Below are 23,061 nucleotides of genomic sequence, written 5' to 3'. Positions count from 1 at the left end.
TAGAGAAAATAAACAAAGCCAAGGGCTGGTTCTTTGAAAAGATTAATAATATTGATAACTACCTAGCCTGATTAAGAATATGAGTTAATGGCCGGCCCCGTGGCTTGGTGGTTAAGTGCGCGCGCTCCGATGCTGGTGGCCTGGGTTCGGATCCCGGGCACCCATCGAGGCACCACTTCTCCGTCCATCCTGAGGCCGAGTCCCACATACAGCAACTAGAAGGATGTGCAGCTATGACATACAACTATCTACTGGGGCTTTGGGGGGAATAAATAAATAAATAAAAATCTTAAAAAAAAAAAAATTAAATTAAAAAAAAAAGAATATGAGTTAACATAAATTACTAACATGGGAAATGAAAAACGGACATCACTATACATCCTTCAGACATAAAAAGTAGATGAGAGGATATTATAAACAACTTTACACCAATACACTTGAAAATGGAGATTAAACGCAAAAATTTCTAGGAAAGCATAAGTTACAAAAACTAATACAAGAAGTAATAGAAAACCTAAATATTCCTACATCTATTAAATAAATTAATCAGTAAATAAATATCTTCCCACAAAGAAAACTCCAGGCCCATATTGCTTCAAAGGTGAATTCTTTTAAATATTTATGAATAAATAACACCAGTCTTGCATGAACTCTCTCAAGGAATGGAAAAAAGGAAGACTTTTGAAATCATCTTATGAGACAAGCATAGCCTTGAGTAGCAAACACATCTTATGTACCACCTCAGATTCTCTTGTTATCTTACCTTGGCCACTTGTTTTATCCAAATAGTCGTGGCAACCAACTTCTTCTGGACAGAAACCAACAGAACTTCACCTCTTGCTTCTGCTGTCCATCTCTTCTCCTGCTCTAGGGTTTCTCTGTTGCTGCTGAGACATGAGCTGCTGAGAGATATTTGATATCTGCACACGCAGAGCCTCTATGTGTGGGGTTGTTGGTGGCCCATGGGGCAAAACTTGGACAAATTGGAGAGAGTGGCTGGTGGATAAATTCTTCCCACTTTCTTCCCCTAAGCAATCTGTCCTGAGATTGCACCCCCAATAAATTATAGTACATTATCTTTTCATTCAGTGGGTGCTGTTTACATGAATATGTCCACTTTATGAAGATTTATCAAGGTTTACACTACATGGAATTTTATATATATATATGTATTTTATACTTCATTAAAATGGTAAAAATTATTCACTTGCAATAGCTCCAAAAAACATTTTCACCTAGAAATAAATCTTACAAAACTATGCAGAACCTCTATTCAGAAAACAATAAAACATTGCCAAGAGAATATAAAGAAAGCCTAAATTAATGTAATGATATACTGTATTTATTGAATGGAAGAATCAGTATTATAAAGATTACAATTCTCCTTAAAATGAATTATATAGTCAATGCAATTACAATTAAAAGACAGTATTGTGAAAACTGACAAGCTCATTCTAAACATTATATGGTAATATAAAATTCCAAGAGTAGCCAATGCTGTATTGAAAAGAACAAAATGAGAGGATGTAGATAGACTGATATCAAGGCTTATTGCAATGCTATGGTAAGAGTATGCTAAAAATAGACCAATGTAATCAAATAGTGTCCAGAAACAGAACTAAATATTTGTAGACACAATTTGTGGAAAAGATTTCACTGTAGAGCAGTGGAGGAATGGATGGTTTTTTCAGTAAATAGTACTGCATCCATTGGATATCCAATGGGGAAAAAATGAATCGTGTCCTCTATATCACATAAACAAAAATCAATACCAGATTGATTTTAGACTGCAATGTGAAAGGTGAAACAAAGCTTCCAGAAGCTAATGTAAGAGAATATCTTCATGATCATGGGGTAGGCAAAGATTTCTTAAACAGAATACTGAGCAGGCTACCCATAAAACAAAATATTGATATTTTGGGTTAAATTGAAATTAAGAAATTCTGTTTATCAAAAGACATTATTAAGACAGTTAATAGTCAAACTACAGAGTGGGAAAAGATATATCCAACACATATAACTAATAAAATTCTCTTATCCATAATATGTAAATAACACATACAATCAATAATAAAATACAGACATCCACAGAAAAGGCAAAAAGATTTGAAAAGTCTTTTTACCAAAACTAAAGTATCCAAACGGCCAATAAATATATGAAAATATGCTCGGCTTCATTATTAATTAAAGAAATGCAAATTAAAATTCATTGAGTTACCACTATATACCTAGCAGAATAGCAAAATTAAAAAGAATTTAAGTCATTATAACCACTTTGGAAGTCTGTTTGGCAATATCTTATAATATTGGGCCTATATATACCCATTGATCCAACAATTTCACTTCTATATATAGACCCAGCAAAAATGCATACATATGTGCACTGTCATGTATACAAAAATGCTCCTTTTTATTGTTGTTTACTTGTAATAGTCCCAGAATGAGAGCAACATAAAGGTCCATCAAGAGTGGAAGATCTAAATTGTATAATTCACATACAATGGAATACTCTACTGCTGCAAAAATGAAGAAACTACTGCTACATTTAATGGTACAGATTAATTTACAGTTATAATTGAATAAAAGAATCCAGACATAAAAGAGCACAGACAATATGACTACGCTGACATAAATTTTAAGGATAAGAAAAACTAAATTTTGGTGTTAGAAGTCAGGATGGTGATTACCTTAGAGGAGGAAGGGAAAAGTGACTGACAGGTAGGATAAGGGTTGTCTCTGAGGTGCTGGTAGTATTCTAGATACAAAAAACAACAAAAATAATGAGAAAAAAGTAGGAGAATTGGAAACCAATTAGTGGAGAGCAGTAGTTGGAATCATATTTTGCCAAATATTTATTGATGTAAGAAAAAATCATTCATAAGGAAAAGAATGTCCTAGTGAGTATGATCCCCCTTTGTGCCATGGGGGCTTGCTGTGTGAAAATTCATTTACCTACCCATATGATTTGTGTGCTTAAAAATGTTATAAATCAATTCTTTAAAAGCTTAAAGAATGTTATAAATCAATACATATAAGTCAATTCTTTAAAACTTTATTTTAGAAAACAAAAATAACAAAACCTTAAACAGATGTAAGGGGCCTGTAAAAAAAAATCTAAAAGGAAATGAGAACACAGAGAAACAGAGCACCATAGCACCCAATTGCTTTTCCTCGTAGAACATTTACTCATGGAAGCAAAATTGGGCTTATATTTTGGCAGCTTCTAACTAGAGGCAAAGTGAAGTCACTGGGACTTGCTCAAAATGGAGAATGACCCTATATTAGCACATGTCCCCAGTGGTATAGACTCAGATTAATAATGACCTAGAGAGAAAACGCAACAGTCACCCCTAGTAAACTGCAGGAAAAATTATCTTGTCACTTAGGAAGCTGTGAAGTAAAAGAAACAGAAAACATCCTTGTCACTGAGAAGTCAGCCACAAAGTGGACCTGTAGTAGATAGGCATCCCAGATGTGCAATTCCTGGGTAGTTCGGGGAGCTTTAAGTCAAAACTTAATTTGAGGTTTGTATTACTTACCTATTACTGTAACAAAGAACTTCGAAATCAGTGATTTAAAACGATAAACTTTTATTATCTCATGGTGTCTGCAGGTCAGAAATTTAGGAGTGTCTTACCTGGGTAGTTCCAGCTCAGGGTCTCTCATGAGTTGCAATCAAGATGCCAGCTAGGGATCTAGTCATCTTAAGATTTGACTGGGCTAGAGGATCCCTTTCCAAACTCTCTGAGCATTGACAGGAAGTCACACTTCCTCCCCACATGGGCCTCTTCACAGGGCTGCTTATGACATAGCAACTGGCTTCCCCTAGAACCAGATCCATTAACTATGTTGGTCACAAAAGACCAAACCTGATACAGTTAGGTAGGGAACTACACAAGGGCATGAATATTAAGAGGTGGAGATCATTGAGGATCATCTTAGATGCTGCCTATCAGAGTCTGCTCTCTGGCCATCAATGATCCAGGTCTCTTCCTCATGCAAAACACACTCACCATCACCCAAAAGGCCCCAAAGTTCTCAGAATTTAACATTTAAATTACATCCACACGTAATTTAATATGAGGTACCTTGAATATATTTCCTTAAGTATATTCCTTCAAGTACAAAGAAAGGAACCTCTTGCACCAAGAGAGGAAATACTACCACACTTGGACAAGGCTTTGAACCTTTGACTCTCAAGTTAGAGGTGCTGATGCTTTACCAACCAAGCCATATAGGCTCCAGGAAGAGGTTCTTGTTCATATTCAGAAATGGTTTTAGCAAATATCACTGTTGTTGATTGTATTGTAAATACATTCTTGGACTCAGGACAGATAGTTGAGGAAATGATTTAAACTCCTTGGGGCAAATTCATTGAACTGAAGTGTATTCATGTACTCTGAGTGTTACTCAGTATTCAATGGTGAACTATTTGTTTCATTTGCACTATGTCTAAGAAGCCATGCTGGCCTATATAGAAGGAATGTAACTAGCATCAACACAACAATCTTTATTTATTTACATACAGTTTGTAAAAGGTGAGACTCAAGAGGTGGAACCAATTGATTGTCTTTGGTAAATATTTATTAATACTTAATATGTTCACTAGTCACCTTTTGGTGACCAAGAAAAACAACAAAAATAATGACAAAAAAGTAGAAGTGGAAGCGAGTTAGTGAAGAACAGTAGTGAGAATTATTATATTTTGCCAAATATTTATTGATGTAAGAAACAAATCACTCATAAGGAAAGGAATGTCCTAATGAGTATGATCCTCCTTTGTGCCCTTAACTTCACTAATTTTCAGATGATTTTACCTTCTAAGGGAATTTTTACTAATTTGGAGTACCCTCGTATACTTTTCTAATGGATACCTAACACTTTTCATCAGATACGTGCAAAGACTGTAACGACTGGTGTATGTAAACTTTTAAATATTTTTTAGAGAGTGGCATCCCACTCCTTTATTGTATTAGATGGATTCTAAAAACCATAGTGATTTAATATCTGCCAACATCCCTTTAAAAAATAGAAGAGCATGCCCTTCTATGACAGTTGGCAATTTTATATTGATCCTCTTTCTCTTTGAATTTGTATTTCCACAGAATTGCATGCCAATGTAATGAATGCTTATACTTAAAGTCTTTATTCGATCATCCTATTATACTAGTCTGCACCAAATATAGGTCTAAATATTGAAAGCTGAAGTTTTGCTGTTTGATGGGACCACAAATCTGTGTTATAATTAATTCTTTTGGTTTGAGTTATGTTTGCATTCACTAGTAGAATGCAATCAATCAAAACATCATAAGCAGAAAATAAATTTGATTTAACAGAAGTAAATATGGAATTTGTCACCTCCTTCCCCAGGAAATCGCGTATAATATATGACTACCTCAATTGAAGAAATATTTCCAGTTTTTCTTTTGTTGGACACCAGGGTTGGAAAGAATTTTACAATTCTGAGGAGTGTGCCGCTTCATACAGGTAGAAGAGTTGAGGAATTGTCTAGTGGGAAAATGGCGGAATTTCAAAAGAAGATGGGAAAGAAAGAATCCCACCAGAAGACCGATGAACTTTAAGACTGGTTAAACATGGAAGCACTGAATATGAAGTATATACGGAAATTGACTCGGTTTTTGGGCTCGCAGCCTTATTGGAATAAGGCTTAGCAAGGAACAAGTGTAAAATCCTGTAGCAGAGGATGGTTTCGATCCATCGACCTCTGGGTTATGGGCCCAGCACGCTCCCGCTGCGCCACTCTGCTGGTACGTTTAAAAGTTTCACTGTTCTTAACTTTAATGATCAATATCATCTTTTTGCGCTCTGAGAAAACAGCCTTTCCATCTCCTTTCCTTTTGAATGTTGTCTCTTCCCCTCTCACTCCCAGGCACGTCGGAGATCCACTCCTCCACAACCAATGGCTCCGGGCCATCACCTCCAGGACTGCGCTTTTCCAACCTGCCAAAGAGCGTCCAAGCTCGGATTTTTTTTTTTTTTTTTCCAGGAGCCGCTCTTTGCTCAGCGAGAGCCGAGGAAGAGCGGGCGGAGCAAAATTCCGGGTGGACCCTTCTTGGCAGAATCTGAGGAGTCGTGGAGCCAACCCTTCCGCCAGCGGAGAAGGATCGTGTTAACTGCCTTGTTTGTCTCCTGTCAAAAAATCTCATAGACAAATCGTTTGGATAAAAGAGAGGTTTTCATGTGCTTGCAAGGGCGCAAGATTTTCACAAGGACGGTTCCCCTGGAATAGAGAGAATAAACCAAATTTATTGTTCAAATTATTACATGGCAGCCAAAATTTCGATTGGATCTCGTTTGGGACCGTTTTGACATAAAAGTAAAATAAAAAATAAAAAACCCGAAGAAATAAAAAATAATAAACTAATAAAGATAGGACCTTCCTTTCCCGTGGCTTATATCAGAGAGCGGAACTTTTAGGAAGTCCCTGAACACCAGCTGTTTTTGCAGCTGCCTCTGTGATGATGCTAGATCGGGCCCATCTGGGATGTTGTAAACCTTTTATCTTTAGTAATGTAAGCTTTTGGATGATGAGCATAATGTGTTCATTCAGTCAAATGTCTAGGCCATGGCTTGCACGCTAGAGTTTGTTGTTTGTTTTTATTTTTTCTCTCTCTCTCTTTTTACTCCATTTCCCCGTCCACAATAAAACTTTGCTGTTTATTCCTCTGCTTTACCACATCCAACATATTGTTCTGATGTGGTTCTCTCTGCTTGGAAAATGCATACCTAGATATCTACAGGATTTACCCCCTGACCTCCTTCAAGCCTTTATTCAAATGTCAGGACCAATGGATCTAACGGCTTTGGATTGATGCAGACTGCCCTCATTTTCTGTGAATGCTTCAGAGATTTGTATATTGAGTTCTCCTTACATTTCTTCTAGGATGAATAATTCTCACCTTCCTTTGCTGTGCTTGTTGTCACAGTACTGTGCCTTGCAATGTATTCAGCATTTACTCTTGTCAGCTGTGGTTTATGGCTCTCTAGTATCTGCTGGGTATTTGTATACTGGAAATTTGCATCTTAAAATATTTGAGATCATTTGAGATACTTGGAGACATGACTCACCACACTTCAGCCCCACACCAAAATAAAAGATGAGCACCTTCCTCTACAAATATAATACAAATTCCTATTTATTGAAGCCTGAGAGTGATGACATCTACTGGATGAGTTGACCTATCCACCTGACTGTTTAGTGCCTGTTCTGAAGTAGATGTTTATCTGGTAGCTATTACTATATGCTAAAAAGATCCTCAACATTGTGACAATTCCCATAAATCAATCCACATGATTTCCCCCACACTACTGGTTTCTAATCTTTAAATCTTGCTCTTTTCAGATTCCTGACAATCCAGCCAACCATTCCCTACTGGCTAGGATTCCATATACAGCCTTACCTTAGGTCACTTCTCTCTCTATATAAAGTGGATGCTGAAATGAACCACCTAAAGCTCTACCCACTGGGAGGATTTCTTTTCACCACTGTCAGGGTCTCTTCTGCGTGGGAGATTGTGCAGCAGCACAATTTGGTCCCGCAAATATTCTCTTATGATTTTTCTTCTAAAAGTTTTATAATTTTATGTTTTATTTTAAATCTATGAACTATTTTCAGTTAATTTTTTAATAAAGTGTGAGGTTTAAGTTGAGGTTTGCTTTTTTTGCCTATGGCTATCCAACGGCTCCACCACTATTTTTTGTGAAAAGACTAAGACTTTCTTTCCTCTACTGAATTGCTTTTGCACTTTTGACAAAAATAATTCAGCTGTACTTGTATGTGGTGATTTCTGGGCTCTCTATACTGTTTCATTGACTTATATGTCTATCCTTCCGCCAATAATGCACAGTTTTTATTACTGTGGCTATAGAACAAGTCTTGAAATCATAAGAGTGATTTCTTCCGCTTTCTTCCCCTTTTTCAGAGTCATTTTAGTTATTCTAACTCATTTGCCTTTCCAAATAAATTTTAGAATAGTCATGTTTAAATCTACAAAAAATCTTACCTGGATTTTGATAGGAATTGTGTCAAACCTGTATATCATTTCGAGGAGAGTTGACATCTTTACTATGTAGAGTCTTCCTATCAATGATCACAGAATAGCTCTCCATTTATTTAGGTCTTTGATTTCTTTCATCAGCGTTTTGTAGTTTTCAGCATGTACATGTTCGGGTAGATTTGCATCTAAGTATTTCTTTGCGATGTAAATTGTACTGTATTTTAATCCTGATGCCCACGTGTTTATTGCTAGTATATAGAAATATAATGGAGTTTTGTATTTTGATCTTATATTCTGTGACTCTGCTGAACATTCTTATTTTAGTTTCAGGAGGTTTTTTATTTGTTTGTTTTTAGGTTCCTTAGGATTTTCTAAAGAGACCATCATATCACCTTCAAATGGAATGGAAAGTACAATTCTTTGGCAGAGAGAGAAGGGAAAATGCACATTTCTAAAGAAAAGAACAATCCACTGAGCAATCAACTGCACAACACATAATTGGCCTAAATTGCAGAACTGAATGGTAAAGTGTCTCGATATTTCTGGGTAGGGTGAGTATTTTCCCTAAAGACCATACTGCTGTATTTGTCATATAACTCCCTACCATTTGTGTTTATCATTAGAGTGTGACATTACCATGATTTGGTCAAGAGCTTTCCCCATCTGCCAAGTAGCTCAGTTGTGAGAGTGAAGGACTGAAAATCTAAGAGTCCTGAGTTTTGACACAGTGAATACTTTATTCAATAAATACAGTTTCCTGTTCCTTTTCTAAAACAGCCTCATCTAGAAGGATAGCTTTCTTATATTTCATGGGCTGTAAGCCTTTGTACTGTGTTCCTCAGGAAATCTCCATGATTAAAAACTGCTCAAGTCATCCTCTGCATGGAATAGAATAGCAAATCTCAGCCACTGGTTAAGGTAAATAACTCGTTGGCATTTCCTCACTATAGGCAGGCAAAAATCTTCAAACTTGACCAAAATTCCCTTCTTTGATTAACAGACAAGAACAAAGTACCTCTGAAACCAAGAGAACAGTCAACTTCCAATGCCTGGACAGGGACTTGAACCCTGGACCCTCAGATTAAAAGTCTGATGCTCTACCAACTGAGCTACCCAGGCTCTGGAGAAGGAAGCTTGTCTAGATCCATGTGCAGAAATAGGATTAATGATTTTTTTCTGTTCAGTGGTGTGGCAGATTCATTCTTGTATTCAGGAAAGGCGACTGAGCAGATGTTCAACCTCCACAGTCAACTCACTCAGCACTTGTTTATGTTTTCTGCGGGTCAATAGAGAAGAAATGTAAAAAGCATCAAGAAAACAATCCTTATTTGAGTACAGTTATAGAATGGGAAATAAACAAAAGAAACCAACTGATTGCTCCCAATAAATATTTATGGAATGCTTAATTAAATCTGTCAGCCCTTACTTCCTGGGCACCAATAAATAACCAAAAAAGACACAAAGAAGAACAAAAAAACAGTTTAAAAAAACACAAGAAGAAAAGTGAAAGCAACCAGTGTAGGACAGTGGTAAGAATCTGCCAAATTTGGTAAAATCTACCAATTTTTTTCTTTCTGCAAGAAAAAAAATCGAGTCATTAAAAAGGAGGGAAATGTTGTGACTGTGGGTGGCCCTACTCTGTACACTTCACTGCTTTGGGGATGTTTTTAACCCCCTAAAAGAATTTTGACAAACATGGCACTCCCTATCACATTTTTTCAGCAGACATCTAACATGTTTCTTCATAAGTTTAAATTCTTCTGAAGGGGGCTGGCCCAGTGGCGTAGTGGTTAAGTTTGCGTGCTCTGCTTCAGTGGCTCAGGGTCCACAGGATCAGATCCCAGGCATGGACCTACACACCGCTTATCAAGCCATGCTGTGGCAGGCATCCCACATATAAAGTAGGGGAAGATGGGCATGGATGTTAGCCCAGGGCCAATCTTTGTCAGCAAAAAGGGGAGGATTGGTAACAGATGTTAGCTCAGAGCTAATCTTTCTCACCAAAAAAAAAAAAAAAAAAAAAAAAAAAAAACCCAATAAATTCTTCTGAACGATGCAGTGACTTATATCAAAGGAATCTAAAAACTATGGTAATTTAATACTTACCAACATCCCTTGAGAGAGGGTGAGAGAGAGGCCTTCTTTAATCTTCTGTGGAAGATTTTACAATGATCCTGTATCTTCTTGAATTCATTATTTCCATTCCGTATTTCCCATAGAATTTTATCTCAATACAACATCATTTTGTAGTCTTTTCTTGATCTTCCTACCATAATTCTCTGTGCCAAATACAGGTATAAATATTGAAATCTGATGTTATGTTATTGCCTGTGACCCCAAATCTGTGTTCAAAATACTTCTTGTGGATTGTGTTACATTTGCATCTACTTGTAGTACATAATCAATTAAAGCATAATAATGGATAATAATTTGAAAAGCCCTTTACTGGAAGATGAAATGGAAGTAAATGTGGAATTTGTCATCCCCCCTCCTCCATGAAATCATGTACAAGACTACCTTGATTGAAGGAGGTGTTTCTGACTCAGTGTTTCCAATTGTTTCCATGTTGAGAACCCAGGAGGAAAGCATTTTTACATCCCTGCGGTAATGTGCCATAGTCAACTGAGCCTTAATTTATCAGAAATGTCTTAATTTATCAAGCAGAAGGGTGAGATTTTTTTGTGGAAGGTGAGAACATGAGACTTGTGTGCCACACTTCTATGGCAGACTGAGTCTCAGAGAGGCGAATTTTAGAAAGGTTTTTCCTTAGGAAAGGTTAAATATGTAAGATCTAGATGTAGATTTGACACCGAGCAATGGGCTTGCTCTACTCGCCACAATCTGAGCCAATTAATCACATTGAGTTAGGGATCAAGAAAGGAAGTTTTAATTCAATTAGCTAGCATAATCGGAAAGATGGCAGACTAATGTCTCAAAAAACCATCTTCAAGGACTACAGAATCTTGAGGTAGTTATATAGGGAAAATGGGCAGTAAGGAGGTGGTTTCCTTCAGGCATGATGGACTCCAGGCTCTTTTATTTTTTCATTCTTCTGTCAGCTCTGATGGATACCTTGTAGGTGTGTTTCCTGCCTGCAGTCAGCCTGTTCCTGGAGAGAAACTCATAGAACAAAGTTTTAATTTATCAGGCTGTTGGGGAGTACATACGTAAGTGGAGGCTATAAATCAGGAGAGCATGTGAATTTTTTAGAGCGCATGCAGAGCAGCGAGGAGGCACACAGAGGAGGGGCTGAGGCCATTTAACGTAACAAGATGGTCTCACTTATACTCACAGATTTAGTTCAACTGTTTGAATACAGCTTAGCAATGAAGTTGCTATAAAACTTAGAGTTAATGATGGTTTCAATCCATTGATATCTGGGTTACAGATCCAGCAGGCTTCTGCTGTGCCACTCTGTTTATAAATGGATGTTCCCTTGCTAATATTCAATTCCATTATCACGATTAGTTTTTCCAACATGAGAATGGTTTCATTTTTTTCCCCCACGTCTTTTTCCTTCCTTCTTCCTTGCTCACTCCTTTCTTTTCCTGGCCTCTTTAAAATCAGCCCTCTTGAGAACCAGATGGTTCCAGTAGTGCCTCCAAGTCTGCACTTTCCCAGTCTGCTAAAGATTCAACTTCTGAACCCTCTTCTTCAAAAGCTTTTCTGGGCTCGATGAGGAACTGCAGAGGGAACTGAGGAGGAGCCGGCAGAGCAAAGCCCTGAGGAAACTCTTGCTTGAGAAGAACCTGAGGAGGTGTGGAATTGACACCCTGCCTCAGGGTGGCAATGTTTTAACCAGCTGGTATTAAATCTCAAGAGGTTTTTCTTTGTCTGCAAGGGAGCCAGACTTTCAGAATTCATTTCCTACTGGATAATGTTTGGATCCATTTTGATAGGGACCAGGAGTTCCTGTCTCTGAAAACAAGATTTTTGTTTCTGGGACTTATTTCAGGAAATAGGGCTTTTGGAAGCCTGTGTACACCAAGGCTCCTGTTGTTTGTGGCTGCCTCTGCATGGTATATTCTGGAAATTATACTGCTAGATGCTCAATAAGAACTTCACTCCACACAGAAATGATTAGAAGCCACATAAATATTACTCACCAACTCCAAATTTTAAATCTCTCCAATTTAACTTCCCCAAAACATCTGTAGTCACTCCTCTGACAGGAGGGCATGACAGAGAAGTTGGAGTGGAAAGGGACAGTGAAATTCTGAATTGTTTCATGTCCTCTCTTGCTTCTGGATTTGCAGTTGCATTTCCCCTGGAATTCTTTCCCCTTTTCCCATTTGCCAGTTCCTACTTGTCCTTCGGATCTCAGGTCAGACATTATCCATTACCTCCTTCTGGAGGCTTTTGCGGACTTCACAAGACTGATTTAGAAGCTCCTGGAAAACACCCAGGATTCCTGAGGTTATTTCAATTCTATTAATAGCACTTACTACGTGTTATAACTATCTCCTGTATAATCCTTCCCTAAACCTTAGCATGCTTAGGGCTCAGTCCTTAAATACCATGTACATACAAATGTCTCTTTCCATCTTGGACTGCTCCTTCAAACTCCAGATTCACATATGCAACTGCTTTCTCGACAAGTATTTTATACTTATGGTCAAAAACTGAACTCCTAATCTTCCTCCCAGATTTGCTGCTCCCCAATCATCCCCATCTCAATAAACAACTACTTCATCTGTGCAGTCATCTGTGAATCCTCCTTTTTGCTCAGATCCTACATCCCACCTATCAGTTCCACCTTCAAAATATGTCCATAATCCAACCATTTTTCTTACTACTTCCATTGCTATCACACTAGAAAATCTACTATCATTTCTCACCTAGATTTTTGCAATAGACTCTTCACTGTTCTCCCTGTTTTTATTTATCCTTGCCTGCTTCCTGTCTATTCTAAATACAGGAGTAGTGCAAAACACTCAAGGGTTTCCCTCTTATTCAGTATAAAAGCCAAAGTGCTTCTAGTGGCCTGCAAGAGCCCTCCCCTCCTTTCTCCTCCCCTCGCCTCCTTTCTAGCCACACTGGCCTCCTCGCTCTTCCTCGAAAGAGTCAGGCATACTCCTGCCTCAGGGCTTTGCACTTGCTGTATCCTCTGCCTGGAAACTCCTTTTCCCAAATATGTGCTTAACTCATTTCTTTATATCCTTCAGGTCTTTGCTCAAATACAACTTTCTCAATGAAGACTTAACTGTTCAACTTATTTAAAATTACAAGACATTAAAAAAAACCCAGCCATCCCTATTATCTTTGCTGCTTTTTGTCATTAGTAATTCTATATATATATATATTGTAAATTTTACTTATTCATTTGTCTGCATTTCCCATTAGAATGCAAGCTCCACGAGGACAGAGATTTTTGCCCATTTTGTTCATAGCTATAGTCCCAGTATCTAGAGGAGTACATGTCCATATAACAGCTACTCATTAATAATTTGTTGAATAAATGTTGAATGAATGGGCTACCAGAGTACATAGGGAGCATTCAATGTTTTTTCCACAGGTAGATATATAAGCAAATTTCAAGAGTTTAACCCTGAGTTTAACCATAGGAATGGTCTGTTCATAGGTAAATTGACTAGATTCTGTTTCTAGTGCTCTCTGTTGTGGTTGTGTGTGTAAACCTGACCAAGTTGCTAACCACAGGTCTTCTGTTTAATCATGTGATCCACCATGCTAGTCAGTGCTTGTACAAGGAGTTAAAGTTTGACCCTGCAGTAGGACTAAGCACCTGAGACTTCTAGTACCATCTGGACAGCTGCAGGTGTCCATCTGTGTAAACATTAGTTCTTCTCCTTTCCAAACCTTCAGACTGTCCAGGAATAAACCCTGACTCCTGAGATACTGGCACCTAAGGATGAAGATAACACATGAGGCTCCGAGGGAATGGGAATTTATTCTAAAGAAGAGACACTTTCCTGTAAGGCTTCTGAATACTGCTTTAAGAGATTTTGTTTATTTAGTACTTTGAAAAAGCAATAAACTCACAGAGTTCAAAAGAAGTATAAATAGTTATACAGTGAAAAGTTCCCTGTCACCCACCTACCTGATTCCTACTCTGTCCTCCATCCTTCGTATGTTCTACTATTATTAATTTCTTATCTATTCTTCTGGAGTTTCTTTATCCACTTGCATGTAAATATATAGATTCATATGTTCTGGGTCTTACCTTTGATACTTCACAACATATTTTGGAAACCTTTACACATTGATACATAGAGAGCTTCCTTATTTGTCTGTTGTGTTTTACATTTTTATTGTAAAATATAACACAGAGATGTAAATTAAATCTGTATCTACAGCTTAACAAGTAATTATACAGGGGCCGGCCTGGTGGTGCAAGCTGTTAAGTGCGCGCACTCTGTTTCAGCGGCCCGGTGTTCGAAGATTCGGATCCCAGGCGTGCACCAATGCACTGCTTGGTAAGCCATGCTGTGGCAGTGTCCCATATAAAGTAGAGGAAGATGGGCACGGATGTTCGCTCAGGGCCACTCTTCCTCAAGAAAAAAAAAAGGGGAGGATTGGCATTGGATGTTAGCTCAGGGCTAATCCTCCTCACAAAAAAACAAAAACAAAAAAACCAAGACAAGTAATTATACAGTGAACACCCATTTAACCACTACTCAGAACGAAAAGATAGAGCATTGCTGGCACTCAGGAAGCCATCTATATGTCCCTTCCATTCACAACCTCTGTCTTCTACACTCTCCTTGTTCCCCCAGAAAACCACAATCCTGACTTTTATGGTAATCATTTATTTACATTTTACCACATACATATACACCCCTAAACAATATAACATAATTTTGTCTGGTTTTGAAATTTACATAAGTATAATCATATTCAATGTTTCCTTTGTGTCTTCTTTTCACAAAATTTTGTTTGTAAGATCCATCCACATTGTTGCTGTAGCCCTGATCTGTTCATTGTCAATTATTGAATAGTATTCAACACTATTTATCCAATTTACTGTAAATGTTCACTCAGGTTGTTTCCAATTCTTGGCTATACAGATGATACTACTATGAACATTCTTATACAAATCTCTTGGTGTACATGTGCACATGTTTCTCTTGGGTATATATCTAGGATAAGAGAGTATGTATATCTTCAAATTACTAGATAAAGTCCAACTGTTTTCCAAAGTAGTTGTATCAATTTACCCTCTCAACAGTAGTGTTGAAAGCTATTACTTCACACCCTTGCCAATAATTAGTACTTCTTGTCTTTTTAATTTTAGCAATTCTGGTGGAAGATCAATAGCATCCAATTACAGGATTAATTAGCATTTTCCTAATTTCTAATAAAGTTGATTACTGTAGTTCTTTTAAAATAGGTCCACAAATTCTTTAGCACTCCTCTCATAAAAAGATGAAGTCTAAATCCCCTCTCCTTGACTAGGGGCTAAACTTAGCGACTTGCTTCTAACAAACAGAATGAAGCAGAGGTGACACTGTGTGACATCTCAGGCTAAATGACAAAAGACAAAACATCTGCCTGGCTCACTCTCTCTGTCATATAAATTCTTCATATATTCTGTATTTTCATGCAAGTCCTGTGAAAGTTATTTATGTTGCAAATATCTTCTCCTATTATGTGACTTAGATTCATTCTTTTATAGTGCTTTTTGATGAAGAGAGTTCTTAATTTTACTTATTCTTAATTTAATTTATAAATTTAATGTCATTATCAATTTCTCTTTTATGCTTAGGGCTGCTGTGTCTTATTCCTTAAGAAATCCTCTCCTATCTCAAGGTCCTCAGGATATTTTTTGTTATTCTCTTCTAAATGTTTTATACTTTTGCCTTTTACATTTCAGCATTAATGCACTTGGAATTAATTTTTACGTATGGTGTATTTTTTTCTATATAGATATCTAATTATGCCAGCACAATTTATTGAAAAGTTCTTCCCTCCCTTTCTCTTCTGCAGTATCCCATTTATTATATACAAAATATGCTCTTTTTTTGTTCCATTGGTCTGTTTGTCTATCTTTGCACCAATACCACACTGTCTGAGTGGATAAGGCTTTAAACGAAGTTTTCATATATAGTTGGGCAAGTGCCCCCTTCCTCCTTCTCCTCCTCCACCTCTTCTTTTTCTTCTTTTAGCTATTCGTGGCTCTTTGCATTCCCATAAAAATGTTTAGAAAAAGCTTATTCGGAAAAATGTTGAGGTTTTAATTAGAATTACCTTAATCGATTGACCAATTTTAGAAGAATAAATATTTTTACAATACAATTTTTATCATTTTACAATTCATGAACATAATACACAATTTCACTTATCTAGGTCTTAATGTCTCTCAATAGTTTTATTTTTCATACGAAGCATTTTACATCATTTCTTAAATTTGTTCATATGTATTTGATTTTAATGCCATTTTAAAGGTGTATTTTTAAGTTTTTAAGTTTAATTTGTTGCTAGGATATATAGAAAAAATTCATTTTGTATGCAGCAATCTTGCTAAATATTCTCTTACTTTTAATTTCTTTGTCTTGCTTTGCTGCACTGGCTAGGACCTACAGAAGTGTTGAGGAGTAGTGGTCTTATTTCCTCTCTGAGATAGCTTTCACAATTTCTCGTAAGTATAATGTTTGCCTTTGGCTTTTTGTACACATCATTTCCAGATAAAGGAAGTTTTCTTCTATTCTTAGTTTGCTTAGAATTATTTTTATTAATGTATTTTAATTAATTAATGAATTTTACCAAACATCCATTCTGTATGCATTGAGACAATCATATCTGTTTCTCCTTTGATCTTTTAGTGCGATGAGTTAACACGGATTGATTTTATAATGTTCAGCCAACCTTTCATTCTTTGGATAAATCCAACTTAGTCAGGCTATATTATCCTTCACACATGTTATTAGTCAGTCGGTCAATATTTTATTCAAGAGTTTTATATTTATGTTCATGAATGAGACTAGCTTGTAATTTTCCTTTCTAAATATTGTCCTTGTCAGATTTTTGTATCAAGGTTATATTAGACTTAAAATGAGTTGGAGGAGAGTAGATTCTCTACTCTCTGGAAGAACGGAACAAGTTCTTTCTTTATTGTTTGATAGAATCTACTGGTAAGCCCATTGGTGCCTAGAGCCTTTGTTGTAGGAAGATTTTAAATTACTGATCCATATACCTCAATAAACCTGACTTTTAAAAATGTTCTTTGTGGCGGCTGGCCCTGTGATATAGCAGTTGAGTTCATGGGCTCTGCTTTGGTGGCCCAGGGTTCGTGGGTTCAGGTCCCAGGCCCAGACAGGTGCACCACTTGTCGGGCCATGGTGTGGTGGCATCTGTGGAAAGTAGAGGAAGATGGGCACAGATGTTGGCCTCTTTTTTTTTTTCCTCAGAAAAAAAAAAAAAGGAGGAGGATTGGCAATGGATGTTGGCTCAGGACTAATCTTCCTCAAAAAAAAAAAATGTTCTTTGGCAAGTTAACATTTCCAATTAATTTTGGATTCAGGGCCATTATGTATTAGAAAGATAGAAAGATATCTCCTACTCCCTCTGAGCCTATTATTTTATGACTGACTCAATAATTTATAAATGTCATCACTGAGGTCACATTATAATAAAATGGCAGTTCACATAGATTATTATATAATATGTATATTATATAATATATATAATTAAAATAATAATAAACTACCCACAAAGTGGCACTTTCTATATATTATCTCATTTAATCCCCAAGGTAACTCTGACATAGGTAATCTTGTCCTTATTTTACAGATGAAAGAATTAACTTTGAGACGTTATATTATCGGACTAAATATTACACAACAGCTAAGTGGAGGAATTGGTGCCCTTAACTATTTTTTATACTGGTTCCCTCAACTGAGCATTCCATTTCTTGAGACAATGTGTAGACTGTCAACATTATACTGTCAGGGTGTCCACAGGCTCCGGTCTGGTTACTAAGCCTCATATCTGAACTAGCCTGAAAGAGTGGCAGGGAGATTACTCTGGTTTCCAGGTAAGCTGGAGTAAAACAAATGCTCCAATTTCCCTGACAGATTTGAGTGGAGAATACATAGAGCAACAACCTTCATGTTGCTTGAAATGAGATTTAGATTTCCTTTATAATGTGTTTGTTTTGTGGGTGCCTATACTTGGCTTGATGCTCACATCTGGCCATATCACTTGGAAAGAGAGGCCTATTAGTAGTTAATGAATTAAGAATTAAACTTAGATCCCCCTTTTGGATGGGAGGCAACCTCCCACATGCTGAACATGGCATGCACCTTCCGAGAGTGCACCTGGCCTATGGAGACACTTGCTCTCAGTCTTGCCACTTCCTGTTATTAAACTACCCTATTGGGACATCTAACCTGCCAGCCTACCCTCCAGACTGAATTCATGCCCTATGACTTTATGAAACCAGGTCATTTTCTATTGCAATTTAACTGATAAGGGACACAATCACTTTAAGATCTCTGCTGACCGTTATTATCATTCTCCCCTGTAAAATGAAATACAACTTTGTTCATTCTCATTCATAGGTACACGAGGTCATATAACTCATTTATGGTCAATGGAATATGTGTAAAATAATGCCCAAACTTCCAGGTCATGCCCCTAATGGGAACAAGATTTCCTTCCATTCCTGCTGGCTTGAAAACAGATAAGATGCCTGGACCTCATGATAGAAGTACACATTCAGGATGATGGAGCAACACGATTGAAAGATCTTGTGTTCCTGACATCGCAGAGTTCATAGGCCCAGGAACTCTGGCTTGCTTATGTCCATACTCTGTACAACTACTGATATTTTGGGTCTGCTATAAGAGATATCCCTATATCCTAACAAATGTAACCTCTTTGAATACAGAGTCAAACCTGGTTGCTAAAGGGGTGATAAAGGAAATCAAACAGGTACAACAAATAAATAACCTCATTATGATAAAATATTCATGTAAAGAGAAAATGGAAGAAGTGATTTCACATTTATAAAAACTAACAGCCTTTTATTATAAACAGCAGAAAGGAAATTGATACTTCATGGAGATCAAAGCAAAGGAGTGATTCAACAATTTAGCAGAAGAGTTATCTCCAAAGCAAGCTATGGAAGAACATGCCAGAATAAATATGTGCGAAGGTCCAGTATCCATAGCTGGAATTCAGTGGCAAGTTGCTGGAGAAGATTGAGGATGTCAAGTTAAGAAAAATTCCAGAATAGTTGCATTAATATAGGAATTAGACATTATTGTGGAGAACTATATCCATAGACCTTAGCTGTTTATTAGAAAGAAAAAAAGACTGCTGTACAGTATCATCTTTGATTTTAACATAATCACTGTAAATTTCGTTTCAATTAGTTTTAAAAAATGTATTGTACAAAAAGTAAATGTGGTTATATATTTGTGGGCTGAACAAAACAGAGAGTTCAAAGAGCCATCTTGCAAATCAGACAAAGCACAGGCCTTCATTATAGTCTTGTTACTATAGCATCCTCCCTTCCTCAGTCAATATTACTACAACACTCCTCCATCCTTAGTCAAAGAAAATTTACTGAGCATCTACTATATCTCTACTTCTACTTTGCCTCCGTGAAGTTATAAAACTCTAAGGTATGGAACCTATGCTCAAATAACTTATTATTTAACACCAAAGAACCATTAAGTACTAAATACTATGTGAATAAATGTTACAGAAATTCAAAGAAAGGAGAGATGAGTACCAAAAGGAGCTGTTGAAGGCAAATAATAATCATAATAATAATAATCTGAGACTATGTACATGCTAGGCCATAAAATGAAGTTTGAAAGAGACAGGAATAAGGGAAGTAAATAAGGAGGTATTCCAATTGCAGTTAGCACATGGTCAAAGTGTTGGGAAGTAGGAGTGAAAATGAGAACTGCCTGACTGGAACCTATCTCAGTGAGTGGAGTGGGATTTGCTGTATGCGGAATGTGTAAGTGAATAAATTTTCCCAGGTTGAAACAGTAACAAAAAACTAATAAAGTAAGAGCTTTATGACAGTCTTATACTTGTGCTCATACTTTTTAAATCCACTGCATCATTCACTATTCTTATATTCCAAAACCATTCAATTTTCTTAGCTATCAATTTCCTTAAAAATTATTCTCTGATTATAAAAGAATACACAGGAATTACAGAAAATTTGAAAAAATTAACTATAACCACCAAAAAAAAAATTCCAGCCTTTTTCCTATTCATGGATATATACATATTGAACTTACTGTTTTTACCTGTTCTACTTTATATCAATTAATTTTCACTATTCTTCTATACGATTTTTTTTTTTGAGGAAGATTGGCCCTGAGCTAACATCTGTTGCCAATCTTCCTCTTTTTTTTTTTTTTCTCTTCAAAGCCCCAGTACATAGTTGTATATCCTAGTTGTAGGTCCTTTTAGTTCTTCTACGTGGGATGCCACCTCAGCATGGCTTGATGAGCGGTGAGTAGGTCCGCACTCAGGATCTGAACCGGTGAACCCCAGGCTGCTGAAGTGGAGTGTGTGAACTTAACTGCTACACCACTGGGCCAGCCCCTGTAAGATTATTTTTTTAATTGCATAATATTTCAGATTTAACCAATTCCCCATTGTGTGACACAAATTGGTTGTTTCTAGCTTTTCATCCATGTAACAAAGTTAAAATAGAAATCCTTGGTGATAAATCTGTGTGCACATCAATGACTGCTTCCTTAGAATACATTTCTAGAAGTGAATTCCACTTAGGTTAACCAACCCAACTAGGTTACCCAACATATATATTCCTAAGTCTCATGCTACATACAGTCAAACTGCCTCCAGAAATATTATACCAATAAACACGGTATTCAAGGTAGGGTTAGAGTACTCATACCTCAAAATTGAAGAGCATTGTATTTTTTGTACTTTGTCAATTTGTTGAAACAAAAAAAAAAAGTATAAATAATTGTTCTAAACCACAATTTTCTGAGAACAAATGAGGCTATTTTTTCACATTTTACTGGTTACTTGTATTTCTTCTTTTGTGTCATATCCTTGACTTGTTTTCCTTTAGGGACTTTTTTATTATTTCATAAAATGTCATATATTATAGATACCAACCATTTTTCCATCATACATATCACCAAAAAAGTTCTTTTCCCAATGTGTCATTTGTTTTTTTAACTTTTGAGGTATTCTCAAACATAAATTTTAGCCTTTATTTTTTTTTTGGTAGTGATAACTATCGTTTCTTGTGAATATTTTAGAAAGCTTCCACAACTCAAGCGCATTTTATTTATCTATATATATCTGTTTCTCTCAGTTTCATTTTTACATGTGATCTTTAATCCACTTGGGAAATTTATTTATTATAAGTTACCTACTTGTCCGAAAACAGTTATTTAGTTATCCAACCACTCCTAATTTGGAATTTCATAAGCTAAATTCTTTTATGTACTCGGTCTGTTTCAGAGTCTTTTTTTCTGCTTTATTGATCAATTGTTTCTGCAACCCCCTCCCTCAAGCTTTGTTATATTTTGGAAATATTTTGCCCATTCTCATCCCTTTTTTCATATTAAATTTAGAATAACCTTAAATTAAATTTGCTAATTTATTCATTCATCTTCTATAAGTACATGATAGATTCTTCATGTATTGATTAAATTTTTGTTGCTATTAAAATTTTTTAATGATTTTTTGGCCTTCCATGTTTCTTACTAAATTGATTCCTAAATATTTATATTTCTATAGCTGTTATGAATATGTTTTCCATTACAGTTTCAAATGAATTACTGTTAGTATAGTATATGTGTGTTTGTAGAACTACCAACTTTATATATATATTTACTTTTTTACTACTCACAAAATTGTGTGAATGTGTCCTACATATTTCTGGAGAGAAAGTCTATGACTTTCATAAGTTCTTAGAAGGATACATACATTCAGAAAAGCTTAAACCACTTCCTTAAGTCTGAGTATTCTCAAAGCTTGTGTAGCAAGTCCATAACAATTTACCCTTATGTGTGAACAATCTTCTTGGACAACAAAATGAACCCTAGACTCGGTGAGTCTGGATTAGTCTTCAAGACCATACACTGCATAAGTTCCACAAGTGGCTTTTTTCTGTCTCTAGGTGGTCAAAAAAATCACAGGCTTCTGACATAAATCTTCATATTTTCAGGCCATTGTCTCTGTAATCACAAGAAAAAGTCAGACAACAGAACAACAGACTTTTCTAGATGTACTGGATCTCAAAATTTATTCTCATTCACATGGCCTTGACATTTAGTTGTGGAAATAACAAACTTTCCAATTTCATCTTTTCTTGGTAACCTGCCCAAGACATGTTTTCGAGTTGTTTTTCATCTGGAACGTGACAGCAATCATATTCAACTTAGTAGAGAAAGTTTATACTGCAAGATTAAGTTTGGATAGATTCTAGGTAATCTAGATTTTACCTATCAACAATTCAATTCATTCTTGTCTGAGGTTTTTATCTAACACCATATTCTTTTTCTTTTTCTCCCCAAAGCCCCAGTGCATGGTTGTATATCCTAGATGTAAGTGTTTCTAGTTCTTCTATGTGATCCACCACCACAACATGGCAACTGACAGATGGGTGGTGTGGTTCCACGACTGGGAAACGAATCCAGGCTGCCAAAGCAGTCAGAGGGTTGAACTTTAACCACTAGACTATCAGGGCTGGCTCTAACACCACATTCTCAATCAAGAAAAGATCCCAACCTTCCTACTGCAATAATTCATAGAATTTATATTACTTCATCTCTCAATTTTCTTCAATATTCACAATATGTTGGATTTTGGAGAACCAATGCAAGGGTAATAAATAGCATGTATAGCATGTGGTCTATATTTTTATTGAACCTTTAATGACTACTACATCCTCACATTGTGAATCACACCTGATATATAATAAATAAGTCACAAATTAAGAACCACATCTATAAAAGCCTGCATTAGTAATAAATAAAATAAATGTAAATATTAAAGATCAACTAATCAGAACTTCCAATTTTTCAGGTGAGTAAATTAAGGCCTAAAGAGGTAAAGTAACAGACCTAGTCAGTAAGTG

At 36.4% G+C, this 23,061-nt stretch overlaps 2 non-coding genes across 2 annotated transcripts; both read right to left on the bottom strand.

The window, feature by feature from the left end:
* Positions 1 to 5,695: 5,695 nt before the first annotated feature.
* TRNAM-CAU (transfer RNA methionine (anticodon CAU)) lies at positions 5,696 to 5,767 on the bottom strand. The gene has a single exon. It is a non-coding gene; the product is annotated as a tRNA-Met (tRNA).
* Positions 5,768 to 9,064: 3,297 nt separating this feature from the next.
* TRNAK-UUU (transfer RNA lysine (anticodon UUU)) lies at positions 9,065 to 9,137 on the bottom strand. The gene has a single exon. It is a non-coding gene; the product is annotated as a tRNA-Lys (tRNA).
* Positions 9,138 to 23,061: the final 13,924 nt, after the last annotated feature.

The sequence above is a fragment of the Diceros bicornis genome, chromosome 14 (assembly GCF_020826845.1).
Source record: "Diceros bicornis minor isolate mBicDic1 chromosome 14, mDicBic1.mat.cur, whole genome shotgun sequence".
Lineage (NCBI taxonomy): Eukaryota > Metazoa > Chordata > Mammalia > Perissodactyla > Rhinocerotidae > Diceros > Diceros bicornis.
This window is presented reverse-complemented; position numbering and strand designations above follow the sequence as displayed.